Source organism: Rhinopithecus roxellana, chromosome 13 (assembly GCF_007565055.1).
Source record: "Rhinopithecus roxellana isolate Shanxi Qingling chromosome 13, ASM756505v1, whole genome shotgun sequence".
In the NCBI taxonomy this organism is placed as follows: Eukaryota; Metazoa; Chordata; class Mammalia; order Primates; family Cercopithecidae; genus Rhinopithecus; species Rhinopithecus roxellana.
In genome coordinates this window covers 19,559,154-19,573,349 of record NC_044561.1, presented here as the reverse complement: position 1 = coordinate 19,573,349, position 14,196 = coordinate 19,559,154, and the positions used below count along the sequence as shown (strand labels likewise).

The 14,196-nt window shown below is 44.9% G+C and overlaps 1 protein-coding gene across 18 annotated transcripts in view; it reads left to right on the top strand.

Moving 5' to 3' along the window:
* Window positions 1–14,196, top strand: part of PPP6R2 (protein phosphatase 6 regulatory subunit 2) — a 96,104-nt gene that overhangs the window by 22,114 nt on the left and 59,794 nt on the right. For 10 of the 18 annotated variants that reach the window (XM_030914386.1, XM_030914385.1, XM_030914394.1 and 7 more), the window contains exon 2: window positions 4,699–4,829. The gene's annotated coding sequence lies outside the window, so the exon portion shown is untranslated. Of the gene's footprint in view, window positions 1–4,698; window positions 4,830–14,085; window positions 14,105–14,196 lie in introns of those variants that run through there. The other 8 variants (XR_004052613.1, XR_004052612.1, XM_030914384.1 and 5 more) reach the window with 1 other exon arrangement.

Here is a 14,196-nt window from a genome sequence, read left to right as displayed (position 1 = left end):
GAGAAGAAAGTGATTGAAGTCTCCACTCCTGAGACAGAATCTTGGCTGGAGGGTACGGGCGAAAGAAGACTTATAGCCTGCAATAGGAGAGTGTAGGAGGCTGTGATGTTGCCGGGGGAGCAGTGAGCAGAGGATGGGGGTGGATGCTTAGGATCTATCCGTTAAGGAGTGGGCCTAGAGCTGCCCATCTCTCCTACGCTGTTACAGTTGCCATTCAAGGCACACAGTTAAGTAGAAGACAAAAAAGGGAGGGAAGGACCTTTGCCTCCAGTATTATTGGATGCTCTCACCAGGCTCTCCCATTACAGTCCAATTAAATGCTGGATAAATTACAATAAATATAATTTCTTTATTTTTTTTAATTTTTTGAGACAATGTGGGGTCCAGCCCTACAAGGCCTGTGGGTTTTTCTCTTCATGTGCGGAATTTTTCTATGAGAAGAATTTTTCTAATGAGATCATAGAAATAAAGATGCAAAACAAAGAGATAGAAGAAGAGACAGCTAGGCCTGGGAGACCACTACCACCAAGACGCGGAGACCAGTAGTGGCCCCGAATGCCTGGCTGTGCTGTGATTTGTTGGATACAAGGCAAGCGGGCAGTGTAAGGAGTGTGAGCCATCTCCAATGATAGGTAAGGCCACACGAGTCACGTGTCCACTGGACAAGGGGCTCTTCCCTGTTTGGTAGCCGAGGTGGAGAGAGAGAGAGAACAGCTTACGTCATTATTTCTTCTATGCATTTCAAAGACTTTAGTACTTCCACTCATTCTGCTACTGCTATCTAGAAGGCGGAGCCAGGTGTACAGGGCGGAACATGAAAGCAGACCAGGAGTGTGACCACTGAAGCACAGCATCTCAGGGAGACGGTCAGGCCTGCGGATAACTGCGGGTGGGCCTGACTGATGGCTGGCCCTCCACAAGAGGTGGTGGAGCAGAGTCTTCTCTAACTCCCCCGGGGGGAAAGGGAGACTCCCTTTCCCAGTCTGCTAAGTAACAGGCGCCTTCCCAGGCCCTGGCGCTACCGCTAGACCAAGGAGCCCTCTAGTGGCCCTGTCTGGGCATAACAGAAGGCTCACACATCTTCTGGTCGCTTCTCACCATGTCCCTTCATTTCCTGTCTCTACATGGCCTGATTTTTCCTAGGTTATAATCGTAGAACAAAGATTATTACAATATTGAAATAGTAATGCTACAAACTAATGATTAATAATATTCATATATAATCATATCTATAATGTATTTCTGGTGTAACTCTTCTATATATTTATTGTACTGGAACAGCTTATGCCCTCGGTCTCTTGCCTTGGTACCTGGGTGGCTTGCCGCCCACAAGACAAGGTCTCACTTTGTCACCCAGGCTGGAGTGCAGTGGTGTGATCATAGCTCACCACAACCATGCACACCTAGGCTGCAGGGATCCTCCCACTCAGTCCTGAGTAGCTGGGACTGCAGGCGTGCACCGCCACGCCTGGCTAATGCTGGTGCTGTTTAGGGACACAGACAGCCATTCTTCCCCCAGCTCACACTGAGTAGAATTTGTTAAGAAGATGCATGCTACAAAATCATTGACTCAAGATTAGAATAAACAGGCCCAAGGTCAACATTATAAAAACTTTTCCTTATTTTGAAAACTGTGTATAAAGTTTTAGAAAAGTGGGCTGAGAAGCCTATTTTGAGTTATTTAGCTTAGTAATTTTTATCATGAAATGTTAGGTATAAAAAATATTACCTGTTTTAGAAGGTGGTAACTGGGCTACTGGCACCACTTTGAGTATCTTTTTGTTTGATTTTTGTTTTTTGTTTTTTAGAGGTGGGGTCTCACTCTCTTGCCCAGGCTGCAGGGCAGTAGTGTGATTGTGGCTCACTGCAGCCTTGTATTTTATTTTTTGAGACAGAGTCTTACTCTGTTGCCCAGTCTGGAGTGGCTCACTGCTACCTCTGCCTCCAGGGTTCAAGCAGTTCTCTTGCCTCAGCTTCCTCAGTATCTGGGATTACAGGCATGCGCCCGGCTAATTTTTTGCGTTTTTAGTAGAGACAGGGTTTCACCAAGTTGGCCAGGCTGGTCTTGAACTCCTGACCTGAAGTGATCGCCCATCTTGGCCTCCCAAAGTACTGGAATTACAGGTGTGAGCCACTGCGCCTGGCCTTTCACTGCCACCTTGAACTCCTGGGCTCAAGCAGTCCTCCCACTCAGCCTCCCGAGTAGCTGGGACCACAGGTGCATGCCACCACACCCAGCTAACTGAAAACTGTTTTTTAAATAGAGACAAGGTCTGAATGTGTTGCCCAAGCTGGTCTTAAACTTCAGCACTTAAGTGATCCTCCTGCCTTGGCTTCCCAAAGTGTTGGGATCACAGATGTGAGCCACCACATTCCGCCTTTTGTTTGATTTTTATATGAAATGTAAAAATATGCAAAAGTAGAGAAAACATAATTAACATCTATGTACTCATCACCCAACTTCAACAGTGACTGACACTTTTTACTTTGAAAGATCTGATTTTATGTTCTGAATCAAAAAGAAGTGTATTCATGTTAAATTTAGAATGTTTAGCTTTCCATTGATCTCTCAAAATGCTTTCCAGATACTAACAGTGCACAGAACTATGCGCCACGTCTTGCTTGTTTGTTTGTTTTTGAGACGGAGTCTTGCACTGTCGCCAGGGCTAGAGTGCAGTGGCGCGATCTCGGCTCACTGCAGCCTTCTAGGTTCAAGCAGTTCTCCTGCTTCAGCCTCCCCAGTAGCTGGGATTACAGGTGCCTGCCACCATGCCCAGTTAATTTTTTGTATTTTTAGCAGAGATGGGGTTTCACTGTGTTGGTCAGGCTGGAGTGATCCACCCGCCTCGGCCTCCCAAAGTGCTGGGATTACAGGCGTGAGCCACCACGTCCAACCACACCATGTTTTAAAGAACAAAGTTTGAATGTAGGACCTATTTCTTTCTTTTTTTTTTTTTTTGAGATGGAGGAGTCTCACTCTGTTGCCTAGGCTGGAGTGCAGTGGTGCGATCTCGGCTCACTGCAACCTCCGCCTCCCGGGTTCAAGTGATTCTCCTGCCCTAGCCTCCCGAGTAGCTGGGATTACATGCGCCTGCCACCAAGCCCAGCTAATTTTTTGTATTTTTAGTAGAAACGGGGTTTCACTATGTTGGCCAGGCTGTCTCGAATGCCTGACCTCGTCGTGATCCACTCACCTCAGCCTCCCAAAGTGCTGGGATTACAGGTGTGAGCCACCACATCCAGCCACACCATGTTATAAAGAAAAAAGTTTAAATGTAGGACCTATTTCTTTTTTTTCTTTTTTCTTTTCTTTTCTTTCTGTCTTTTTTTTTTTCTTTGAGATGGAGTCTCACTCTTGCCCAGGCTGGAGTACAGTGGTGCGATCTCGGCTCACTGTAACCTCCGCCTCCTGGGTTCAAGTGATTCTCCTGCCTCAGCCCCCCGAGTAGCTGGGATTACAGGTGCCTGCCATTTAGCCTAGCTAGTTTTTGTATTTTTAGTAGAGACAGGGTTTTACTGTGTTGGCCAGGCTGGTCTTGAACTCCTGACCTCATGTTCCACCTGCCTCGGCCTCCCAAAATGCTGGGATTACAGGCGTGAGCCACTGTGCCAGCCACAAATGTAGGACCTATTTCTAAGAAATCCTTTTTAAAGGTCAGGGTATTGGCAATCCTGATTTTAAAGTATTTTTAATCATTATTGGAAATTTAAGTGACGGTGGGTTCAAGAGCTAAAAATCAGACCTTTTAAAACAGAAATTTTATTTTCTGAAGGACTTCATACCTGACAACACCAATTAAACATAATACTCCACCCATCCCACAAATTATTAAATACATTATTTCACCTGGGACTAGGATAATTATAAAATGGAATTTTAAAGTTATAATATAGCCAGGGACAGTGGTTTGTGCTTGTAATTCCTGCTACTCAGCAGGCTGAGGCAGGAGGATCACTTGAAGGCTGTAATGTGCTGTGTGAACTGGGTGTCCACACTAAGTTCGGCATCAGTTTGGTGACCTCCCAGAAAAGGAAGACTGCCAGGTTGCCTAAGGAGGCGTGAACCAGCTCATGTTGGAAATGGAGCACATCAGAAACTACCATGCTGATTAGTAGTGGGACTGGAACTGTGAATAGCTACTGCTTTCTACCCTGGGCAACATAGTGAGACCCCATCTCTGAAAAAAAAAAACAAAATCTATCTTAATATATCATTTCAGTGTCATGTTTGTTAGTTGAATTATGAAATCAAAGACAACATTTATATTCAAGGGACAGATGATAAATGTTCTTCCATTGCTCTATTTTTTAAATGTTGTAATTATTATTTTTTTTTGAGATGGGGTCAGTCTCTGGTCACGGAGGCTGGAGTGCAGTGGCATAATCTCAGTTCACTGCAACCTCTGCCTCCCAGGCTCAAGTGATCTACCTCAGCCTCCCGAGTAGCTGGGACTACAGGCGTGCACCACCACACCCGGCTAATTTTTGTATTTTTTGGTAGAAATGGGGTTTTTCCATGTCACCCAAGCTAGTCTTGAACTCTTGGACTCAAGTGATCTGCCGCCTTGGCCTCCCATAGTGTTGGGATTTTAGGTGTGAGCCACAGCGCCCTGCCTCCTTTTTCTGTTGTCTGGCATTTTGATAAGTTAACTTTACCAAGGAAGAACTTAAAATAAGATTTTTCCTCTTACTTTTCAGGTAAAGAGATTATAAATCTTCCACTGAATGAAAAAAATTTTCTTAAAGCTGCATATACTCCAAGAAAAAAACTACAAATGTTTTTCTATTTTGCCTGAATACATGATTTAAACAAGAGATTTCCATAGAAGGTAAGCTAAGTTTCTTTTTCAATTTGATTCTGTTTTATTGTGTAATTTATACAAAAGGTCTATATAGGTGGAAGTTCGAAGATGGGTCACAGCAAAAAATGTAGTTTAGAAGATGTGCTGGCCGGGCATGGTGGCTCACACCTGTAATCCCAGCACTTTAGGAGGCTGAGACGGGCGGATCACGAGATCAGGAGTCCGAGACCAGCCTGACCAACATGGTGAAACCCCATCTCTACTAAAAATACAAAAATTAGCTGGGCGTGATGGTGTGTACCTGTAATCCCACCTACTCAGGAGGCTGAGGCAGGAGAATTGCTTGAACCCGGGAGGTGGAGGTTGCAGTAAGCCAAGATCATGTCACCGCACTCTAGCCTAGGCGACAGAGCGAGACTCTGAAAAAAAAATAGAAGGTGTATTCATGGTCTCTTGTCTTTTGGTGGTTTTTGATCCTCCTGTGTCTGGTTTTGAGATGCTCTGTGTGTTTTTGAGCAAGTTACTTGGTCTTTCCAAGCCCAAGTTTAATTCCTTTTTTTTTTGAGACGGAGTCTCGCTCTGTTGCCCGGGCTGGAATGCAATGCTGTGATCTCGGCTCACTGCAACCTCCGCCTCCCAGGATCAAGCAATTCTTCTCCCTCAGCCTCCCAAGTAGCTGGGACTACAGGCGCGTACCACCACACCCGGCTAATTTTTGTAATTTTAGTAGAGATGGAGTTCCACCATATTGCCCAGGGTGATCTCAAACTCCTGACCTTGCAATCCGCCCTCCTTGGCCTCCCAAAGTGCTAGGATTATAGGTGTGAGCCACTGCGCCCGGCCCAAAGTTTAATTCTGACAAAATGGGAACAGTTTTGCGCATATGTAATGAGGTATGTATGCTGTCTCATTTGTGGGGAACATGTGAGATACAGCATATACATGGCCACGGTTGCTATTCAAGCCACACAGTTATGTAGAAAATGAAAAACGGAGGGAAGGACCCCCGCTTCCAGCAGCATTAGATTCTCTTACGGGGCTTCTCCATTGCAGTTCAGTTAGACGCTGGATAAATTCGAATAAATATAATTTCTTTTTTTTTTTTTTTTTTTTTTTGAGACGGAGTCTCGCTCTGTCATCCAGGCTGGAGCGCAGTGGCCGAATCTCAGCTCACTACAAGCTCCGCCTCCCGGGTTGACGCCATTCTCCTGCCTCAACCTCCCGAGTAGCTGGGACTACAGGCGCCCGCCACCTCGCCTGGCTAGTTTTTTGTATTTTTTAGTAGAGACGGGGTTTCACCGTGTAAATATAATTTCTTTATTTTACATTTTTTTGTCACCCAGGCTGGAGTGCAGTGGTGTGATTGTAGCTCACCACAGCCATGTACACCCAGGCTGAAAGGATCCTCCCACTTAAGCCTCCCAAGTAGCTGGGACTATAGGAATGCACCACCATGGCTAATATATATATATATATATATATATATGTATTTGGTGTGTGTGAGATGGAGTCTAGTTCTGTTGCCCATGCTGGAGTGCAGTGGCACGACCTTGACTCACTGCACCCTCCGCCTCCCGGGTTCAAGTGATTCTTCTGCGTCAGCCTCCCAAGTCAGCTGGGATTACAGGCACCAGCCACCATGACCTGCTAATTTTTGTGTTTTTAGTAGTGGCGGGGTTTCACCACATTGGTCAGGCTGGTCTTGAATTCCTGACCTCAAGCAATCCAGCCGCCTCAGCCTCCCAAAGTGCTGGGATTATAGGCGTGAGCCACCGCACCCGGCCCACCACGGCTAATTAAAAAAACTTTTTTAGAGATGGGGTCTCATTGTGTTGTCCAGACTGGCCTTGAACTCCTGGGCTGAAGTGATCCTCCTGCCTTGGCCTCCCAAAGTGCTGAGATTATAGGTGTGAGTTACCGTGCTCGGCCAAATACAATTTCTTTGAACACTTTGATGCATTAAAAATTAAGATAACTCAGCTGGGCAGATGGATGGCTTGAGTCTGAAAGGTGGAGGTTGCAGCGAGACAAGATCGTGCCACTGCCCTCCAGCCTGGGTGACAGAGCCAGACCTGGTCTCAAAAAAAAAAAAAAAAAACCACCAAAATTCAATATATGGATTAAACAGATTAAACATAGATGAAGATGGAATTAGTAAAGTGAAACATAGTGGAAGACATTATCCAAAGTGCAGCCCTGAGAGATCAGTGATGGTAGTAAATACGTAGTTGGAATTCTCGAATGAAAAATTCGGGAATACTGAAGAGAGGTATTATTCAAAGTATTAATAACTTTGAACTTTCAGAAACTAATAAAAGACATAAATTCATAGGTTTAGGAATCACAGTATGTTCCAATCAGTATTTTTAGAAAAAAACCCAGCCGGGTGTGGTGGCTCAGGCCTGTAATCCCAGCTCTCAGGGAGGCAGAGGCGGAAGGATAGCTTGAGCCCAGGAGTTCGAGACCTGCCTGGGTAATATAGCGAGACCCCCGTTCTCCACAAAAAGGAAAAAAAATAAAAAAAAGACAAAAAAAAAAGTAAGCGCAAAAAACAGATTACTTAAAATGGAACGTTAGCTAGGTTGACAACAGATGTCTCATCAGCATGAATGGAAGCCAGTAAAGAGTAGAATAATTCCTCAAAGTGACGAGAGCATATAAGTTTCATTATAGAATCGTGTTATCAAATACATTTTGCAAGAAAAATGGCAAGGTTTTATGTTTTTGAGAATGTTAGGCTAGGTTATTTAGACTACCTTTTACTCCCCCACCCCCACCCCAGAAAAACAACCACAATTGTTAGATTAAAAAAAAAAAATAAAAGAACTAACAAAAAAGTAAGGAACTTTTCGATCAAAATCTGACTGAAAATAACGTAGAAAGATAATTTAAACACCTTCAAACCCCGTAGAATGGAGTCTGCTTTTGCCCTGAGGGCGTTTGCTGATGTAGACAAAGTGGGGCTTTGATTTTAGAGGATTTGTAGGGTGAAAAGAACAGTAGTTAAGCTGGACTCCTCTCAAGGTAAATAGCCTAAAGGAGACCCTCCCCACACTGATGGAACTCTGAAGGGCTGTATCCTCAAGGTTTGAGGGCAAACTGGAGACACATGTGCCTCACACCATTCCTTGTCCCCGCCTGGTTGTCTTTTTACTAAATGTAGCACAAAAAAGATGAAAAGGGAAAAAAAACTGTGTCTGAGAATTGTGGCTATATATTGGCCTTTGTGAGGATTTTTAGCCCAGGTTACATTGCCTGGTAGTTAAGGGAAATCAGGCATGAATTTAATTCAAGGTGTTTCTAGCTTGTCATCTGACAGAAAGAGAGAGAAAACCTCACTGGAAGAAGTTACCTGCATCCTAAGATACAAAGAATCCCTGCAGATTTTTTTTTTTTTTTTTTTTTTTTTTTTTTTTTGAGATGGAGTCTTACTTTGTAACCCAGGCTGGAGTGCAGTGGCACAATCTCGGTTCACTGCAACCTCTGCCTCCCGGGTTGAAGTGATTCTCCTACTTCAGCCTCCCAAGTAGCTGAGACTATGGGCTTGTGTCTGTCTAATTTTTGTATTTTTAATAAGGACGGGATTTCACTGTGTTGGCCAGGCTGGGCTTGAACTCCTGACCTCAGGTGATCCGCCCGCAGTTATTTTTTAAGGACAGTGATTAATAGTACACAGACAAAAATGACTAAGCACACAAGGAAATAAGCCACCCTGAGTTAAACCAGTACAGTTCAGGCGTGGTGGCTCATGCCTGTAATCCCAGCGGACTGGGAGGCTAAGGCAGGAGGATGGCTTGAGTCCATGAGTTGGAGGCTGCAGTGAGCTGTGATTGCACCGCTGCACTCCAGCCTGGGTGACAAAGTGAAACCTTGTCTCAGAAAAACCCCCAGAAAACCAAAACAGAAAAACCAGTAGAAACGCTTTCTCAAAGACTTTAGGTATTGGAATTGTTAGAAACAGACCATTAAAAAAGTGTGCTTTTTGTGTGTGCATGAGAAGATCTTACTCTGGCACCTAGGCTGGAGTTGGAGTACAGTGGTGTGATCTTGGCTCACTGCAACCTCTGCCTCCTGGGCTCAAGTGATCCTTCTGTCTCAGCCTTCCGAGTGGCTGGGACTACAGGCACACACCACCACACCTGGCTAATTCTTTGTATTTTTTGTAAAAATTGGTTTTTGCCATGTGACCCAGGCTGGTCTCGAATTCCTGGCTTCAAGCCATCTGCCCACCTTGGCCTCCTAAAGTGCGGGAATTACAGGTGTGATCCAGCATGCTGGCTGAGTGTGCTTCTTGTTTTTATTTTATTTTTTGAGATGGAGTGTCGCTCTGTTGCCCAGGCTGGAGTTCACTGGCACGATCTTGGCTCACTGCAAGCTCCGCCTCCCGGATTCACGCCATCTTCCTGCCTCAGCTTCCTGAGTAGCTGGGACTACAGGCACCCGCCACCATGCCCAGCTCATTTTGTGTATTTTTAGTAGAGATGGGGTTTCACTGTGTTAGCCAGGTTGGTCTCGATCTCGTGACCTCGTGATTTGCCTGCCTCAGCCTCCCAAAGTGCTGGGATTACAGGTGTGAGCCACTGCGCCTGGCCTATTTTTAAAGAAATAAATATTTAACAACATAAAAATATTTGTAGGAAACGATAAAAGGTGATCTGGAATATTTGAAAAAGGAGCAAATAGAACGTCTAGAAATAAAGAATAAAATATCCAGTATCACGAATTCAGGCCAGGTGTGGTTGCTCATGCCTGTAATCCCAGTACTTTGGGAGGTAGAGGCAGGGAGATCAGTTGAGCCCAGAAGTTCAAGACCAGCCTGGGAAACATGGTGAAAACCTGTCTCTACAAAGAATTTTAAAAATTAGCCAGCTGTGGTGGTGCACATCTGTAGTCCCAGCTGCTTGAAAGGCTGAGGTGAGAGGATCACTAGAGCCCAGGAGGCCAAGCCATTAATGTGCAAGTGCACTCCGGCCTGGGTAACAGAACGAGACCCTCTCTCGATAATAATAACAATTCAGTGTGTAGGGGTTTAATAAAAAATATATATACAGTGAAGTGAAAATCACTGAACCAGAAAACAGGTCAGGAGGAATTACTCAGAATGAAGCACAGAGAAAATGATGGGATACATAGACTAGAACATGGGACATCGAGGGGGAGTGTCTAATGAATGTTTACTTAATGTTCTGTAAAGAGAAATGAGAGAACGAGGCAGATTTATTATTAGGAAAGATGAAGACTAAAATTTCTCAGAATCAGTGAAATCTACAGTTTTAGGTCAGGCGGGAGGATCACAAGGTCAGGAGTTCGAGACCAGCCTGGCCAGCATGGCGAAGCTCCATCTCTACTAAAAATACAAAAATTAGCTGGGCATGGTGGCGCATGCCTGTAATCCCAGCTACTCGGGAGGCTGAGGTAGGAGAATCACGCGACCCTGGGAGGCAGAGGTTGCAGTGAGCTGAGCTTGCACCACTGCACTCTAGCCTGGGCGAGTGTCTCAAAAGAGGTCTACAGATTTGAGAAGACAAATGAATGGTAAGCAGGATAAATAGAAAATTTATAGCTAGCCAAAGGAGTGTAAAACTATAAAGCACCAAAGACAGAGGGATCTTAAAATAAACTAATAAGACAGATCAACTTTATCTGAGCAGCAGTAAGAATGATGGCTGACTTCTTAAGTGCCACAATGGAAACCAGAAACCAGTGGAGTAATATTTTCATTGTGCTGAAAGTAAAATAATTCCTGACTTCTAACTTTATATCAGGAAAAATTATCTTTCAAAAAAATTATCTGCTGTAGGCTGGGTGTGGTGGGTCACGCCTGTAATCCCAGCACTTTGGGAGGCCAAGGCAGGTGGATCACCTGAGGTCGGGAGTTCAAGACCAGCCTGACCAATATGAAGAAACCCCATCTCTACTAAAAATACAAAATTAGCCGGGCATGGTGGTGCACACCTGTAATCCCAGCTACTTGGGAGGCTGAGGCAGGAGAATTGCTTGAACCTGGGAGGTGGAAGTTATGTTGAGCTGAGACTGGCGCCATTGCACTCCAGCCTGGGCAACAAGAGCAAAACTCTGTCTCCAAAAAAAAAAAAAAAATTATCTGCTGTAGTTGAATGTTTGTGTCCCTCCAGAATTCATATTGAAACTTAATCCCCGATGCAATCAATAGTCTTAAGAGGTGGCGCCTACCAGCCTGAGCAACATGGTGAAACTCTATCTCTGTAAAGAAAAAAAATTAGCTGGGCATGGTGGGGCCTGCCTGTAGACCCACCTACTTGGGTGGCTGAGGCAGGAGGATCACTTGAACCCAGGAGATTGAGACTGCAGTGAACCATGATTGCACCACTGCACTCCTGCCTGAGCAAGTTAAACCCTGTCCCAATTAATAAAAAAAAAAAAAAAAAGGTGAGGCCTAGAAGATGATAAGGTTGTGAGGGCTCCACTCTCATGAATGGGATTAGTGCCTTGTAGAAGGGCTTGAGGGAGTCTGTTAGTCCCTTTTGCCATGTGAGGACACAGTGGAGGCACCATCTATGAAAATTAGGTCCTCATCACACTCTGAATCTGCTGCTGCCTCGGTTTTGGATTTCCCATATCCCAGAGCTGTGAGATACAATTTTCTGTCATGTATAAATTACCCAGTCTAAGATATTTTGTTATAGCAGCAGAAACAGGGTAAAACACAGTGCTTTACTAAATATAATTCTCAAGAACAGGGGCCAGGCACAGTGACTCAGGCCTGTAATCCCAGCACTCTGGGAGGCTAAAAAGGGTGGATTGCTCGAGTCCAGAAGCTTGAGACCAGCCTGGGTGACATGGTGAAACCCTGTCTCTACAAAAAACAAACACACACAAAAGTTAGCCAGGAGTCGTGGTGCACACCTGTAGTCCCAGCTACTTGGGAGGCTGAGGTGGGAGGATCACTTGAGCCTGGAGGTGGAGGTTGTAGTAAGTTAAGATCATACAACTGCACTCCAGCCTGAGTGACAGAATGAGACCCTATCTCAAAATAAAATAAAAAATAGAATGGACTTTAGGCAGAAAACTGATCCTAAATAGAAGAACTGAGATTCAAAGAACAATGCAAAGCAAATATGTGAGAAAATTCAAATTAACATTGGCTGGGTGCAGTGTCTCCTGCCTGTAATTCCAGCACTTTGGGAGGGTCACTTGAGCCCAGGAGTTTGAGACCAGCCTGGACCACATAGGGAGACCTTGTCTCTACCAATAATAAAAAAAAATTAGCTGGGCATGGTGGCACATTCCTGTGGTCCCAGATACTTAGGAGGCTGAGATGGGAGGATCATGTGAGTCCTAGAAGTTGACGTTGCCGTGATCACACCACTGTACTCCAGCCTGGCTGGCAGACCGAAACCCTGTCCCCTCCAAAACACCCCACTAATTGTTTAGTAATGTAATAATATCTATGGGGTAAAATCAAGGTAGAATTGCATCATACATGAAAATAGTAACATGTAAGTCATGAAGGAGAGTAAATGAAGTTAAAACATTCCAGTCTTTGTAGTTGCTGTGTCTTAGTCCATTTGTGTTGCTATAAAGGAATACCAGAGGGTGGGTAATTTATAAGGAAAAGAGGTTTATTTGACACAGTTCTGGTTCTGGTAAGAGTTTCAGACTGCTTCTGCCCATGGCGGAAGTTCAAGGGGAGCCGAAGGGAAGCTAGCTTGTAGAGACCCCGTGGTGATAAAGAGGAAGAGAGAGAAAGAGAGGGTGCCAAACTCTTTCAACAACCAGTTCTCTTGGGAACTAAGAATGATAACTGGCCGGGCACAGTGGCTCACGCCTGTAACCGCAGCACTCTGGGAGGCCGAGGTGGGTGGATCACCTGAGGTCAGGAGTTCGAGACCAGCCTGGCCAACATGGTGAAACCCCATCTCTACTAAAAATATAAAAATTAGCTGGACGAGGCAGCAGAATCGTTTGAACCTGGGAGGTGGATGTTGCAGTGAGCCAAGATCACGCCATTGCACTCCAGCCTGGGTGACAAGAATGAAACTCTGTCTCAGAAAAAAAAAAGAGTGAGAACTCAGTTACTCCCTCAAGAATGGCACCATACTATTCACAAGAGATCTGCCCCGATACCCTAAACACCTCCTACCAGGCCCCACCTCAGCACTGGGCATCACAGTTTAACATGAGGCCTGGTGGGGCCAAAGAAACCATATCCAAACCACAGCAAACTAGGATAGGGATTAGCTGTAGATTTTAATAAGTGCAGTTTACAAGTTCTAAGGAATTATTGTAAGAATAGAAACAGTGTACAATTTCCAAATTAGTGAAGAGAAAGTAGTAGACCTTCCTTTATTCTTGTAAGGAAAAGTTGCAACAGTTTTTTTAGCAACCATTAAATAAATGATAATATATTGAAAACCTGTGAAAATGGAAAGAAGACAGGGCATGTGCTTTTACCACTTGAGAATATAGTGACGGAAGTCTTAGCCCAATAAATCAGAAAAAGAGGATAAGGAGATAAAATAATTAAAAAGGAAGAAACTATTATTCATTGATGATACTATTATATATGTAGAAAATCCAAAATGATCCAAAGCTACAATACAGTCAGTTCTTTTTTTTTTTTCTTGAGATGGAGTCTCACTCTGTCACCCAGGCTGGAGTGCGGTGGCGCGATCGCGGCTCACTGCAAGCTCCACCTCCTGGGTTCACGCCATTCTCCTGCCTCAGCCTCCCGACTAGCTGGGACTACAGGTGCCCGCCACCATGCCCGGCAAATTTTTTGTATTTTTAGTAGAGACGGAATTTCCCATGTTAGCCAGGATGGTCTCGATCTCCTGACCTCGTGATCCGCCCGCCTCAGCCTCCCAATGTGCTGGGATTACAGGCGTGAGCCACTGCACCCGGCCTATTTTTTTTTTTTTTTTTTTTTGAGATAGGGTCTCACTCTGTCACCCAGGCTGGAGTGCAGTGGCACAATCTCAGCTCACTGCAACCTCTGCCTCCCAGGCTCAAGTGATTCTCTTGCCTCAGCCTCCCAAGTAGCTGGGATTACAGGGATGTGCCACCACACCTGGCTAATTTTTGTGTTTTTAGTAGAAATGGGCTTTTACCAGATTGGCCAGGGTGGTCTCAAACTTCTGACCTCATGTAATCCATCTGTCCTGGCCTCCCAAAGTGCTGGGATTACAGGGTGAGCCACCGCACCCAGCCTGATTTTGAAATTATATGAAAACGAAGGGGTCCACGAATCCTCAAGATGTGACTGAAGGATTCCAATTCATTCCACGTGTCAAACATCTTAAGATGCTGGTGTTTTCGTGTTGGTAGGTGCCCGTCAGCCCTGGTTTGCCCAAGTGTGCTGGTTTTTCCGGTGGTCCTGTTCTTATTAAGAATGTGTTTACATCATGAGTCCTTT